The 2,437-nt window shown below is 32.3% G+C and overlaps 1 protein-coding gene across 1 annotated transcript in view; it reads left to right on the top strand.

The window, feature by feature from the left end:
- LOC110028786 (transketolase, chloroplastic-like) overlaps nt 1-2,437 on the top strand; it is an 11,395-nt gene that overhangs the window by 6,723 nt on the left and 2,235 nt on the right. The gene's annotated exons all lie outside the window — the stretch shown is intronic.

Genomic DNA, 2,437 nt, shown 5'->3' with positions numbered 1-2,437 from the left:
CTAATTCCGTATCAGTTAGCGTGCAAGTGCAAATATGTCCGAATTAAATCTATCACAATCAGATTCATCCAACAATCAGTTGCTACCAGAAGCTCAGAATAGCAATGATATTGCCATTCATAATTTACCAAGTACAGAGCCAGAAGTTGTACCTCAAGTTGTCATTGATAATAGCAGTGAAGAAGTCCTTAACAAGAAGGGTAGGAGGAGGAAGTCAACAGTGTGAGAGTATTTTGTTGAGACAATATTTCCGATTAAAGGGGTACAAACTACTTTTTGACAATGCACTTGCTGTCAAACAAAATTTCAAAAATCTAAAACAGGAACTACTTCTCAACTTCTACGTCATGTGAGGGAATGTGGACAAATCAAAGCTAAAAATAAGGAAGTCGTTGGTCTTGCCGAAAAAAGACAAAAATTGTTGAATTTTATGCCTACTGAGTTTGATGCAGATGTTGAGATTCCAGTTTTTCACGATTCAAAACACTATGATCAACACAAGATTAGAGAGATAATCTCCAAAATGATTATAGTGCATGAGTATCCTTTTAATGTTGTTGAGCATACATGGTTTAACATTTTATTGAAGTCCTTAAACCCAAATTATGAGAGGGTTTCAAGGAACACAATAAAAACTGATTGCATGAAACTTTATGAGTTCGAAAAAGAGAAGCTTAAAAAACAATTTAGGGATATTCACAGGTTTTCATTAACCTCTGATTGTTGGACTTCCAATCAAACAATTGGATATATGTGTTTAACTGCTCATTACATTGATCATAATTGGAAGATGCAAAAACGAATTATTAATTTCATTGAATTGGATCCGCCTCATACTGGCACATTCATTTGTGATGTCATTTGTGATTGCTTGTTAGAGTGGAAGATACAGGACAAAGTATGTACTATCACTTTAGATAATGCTAGTAATAATGATGTTGCTGCTAGTTTGCTCCAATCTAATTTTATGACAAGAGGGAAATTGCATTTTAAAGGATATTTCTTTCATGTTCGCTGCTGTGCACATATTTTGAATATTATGGTGCAATTTGGTTTGAGAGAAATTAATGATATCATTTATAACATTAGAGAGTCTATCAAATATCTGAAGAAGTCACCAGGAAGGTTACATAAGTTTGTTGAAATATCTAGACAATTAGGGATATCAACATCAAAAGTTTTATGCATCGATGTCCCAACAAGATGGAACTCTACATTCCTAATGCTAGAATCTGCTTTTGTTTTTCGGCAGGTGTGTGCTTGCTATGCAAATCGAGATAACAATTTCAGTTGGTTGCCTTCGGATTTAGATTGGGAGAAATATGACAAAATCAGAAAATTCAATTAACTTTGGAGAAGGTTGTTTATTCAATTAACTGCTGTAATTGATTGGTGTAACTTTGGTATTTTTCTCAAGTTACGGCTGGAGCTTTGGAGAAGGCTGTAAGTGGAAATAACTCAACATGGCTTTGGAATGTTTCATTGTTGTTTAACTGCTGTTTATTTGGAATGTTTATTAAGTTGTTGTAAGTTTGGATTTTTTTCTCAAGTTACGGCTGTCTTTGGAGAAAACTTGAAGTAACTTTGAAAACTCTTTAGTGCCTGAATTATTCAGGCTGAAATGAATAGATGATAGGCATGAAAAAAATTTGTAAGTGCATTTGATCCTTAGTCTATAAATAAAAGACACACTATTTTGGTGAAGAAAAAGCGATAATGTTTTTGTAAATTCGTAAAATTAGGAAATAAGTTGTTTTTTGGGTGAAATTTTGTAAAGAATGAATTAATATTCTTTGTGTAAAGTTTCAAAAATTTGTATTGAAATTTTTTGTAAAAGATTGTATTTTGTAAATTTTCATCTTTTTTTGTTTAATTTGTAAATTCTAAAATTTGTAATAAAATTTGTATTTTGTAAAATTTGGTGAAAAAGTATTAATGTTTTTTTTGTAAAATTTGGTTTGCAAATTTTTTCTAGAAATTTATTCTTCAAATATGTTTTGAATTAAGTTGGTAGTTCAAACAGTTTTAATAAAAAAATATTTTTACTTTTTTTTTTAAAAAATAAATTATTATAATAATTTAATATTATAACGAGCTAATTTCGAGCCGAACACGAGCCGAACACGAACACGATTATCATTTTCGAGCCGAACACGAACACACTATTCACGAGCCATTTCGAACACGAGCCGATTTCGAACACGAGCTGATTTCGAACGAGCCGAACACGAGCAAAGAGTGAGCTCACTCAGACTCGACTCGTTTACAGCCCTAACTAGAAGTTGACTTCTTCCAAAATTTTGAGTCGCGATGAGAAAATGGAGATAAAAGTATCAAGGCAGCCCATGCTAGAAATTTAGGGCAGGTTAGGCCCAAATGCGTCATTTATGAGGGTCAATACATTAAAAATTGAGAAAATTAAATATAAGCCAGAATT

Source organism: Phalaenopsis equestris, unplaced genomic scaffold (assembly GCF_001263595.1).
Source record: "Phalaenopsis equestris unplaced genomic scaffold, ASM126359v1 Scaffold000002, whole genome shotgun sequence".
NCBI lineage: Eukaryota > Viridiplantae > Streptophyta > Magnoliopsida > Asparagales > Orchidaceae > Phalaenopsis > Phalaenopsis equestris.
The sequence above is the reverse complement of the archived record's forward strand: the minus strand, read 5'-3'. Positions and strand labels throughout refer to the sequence as shown.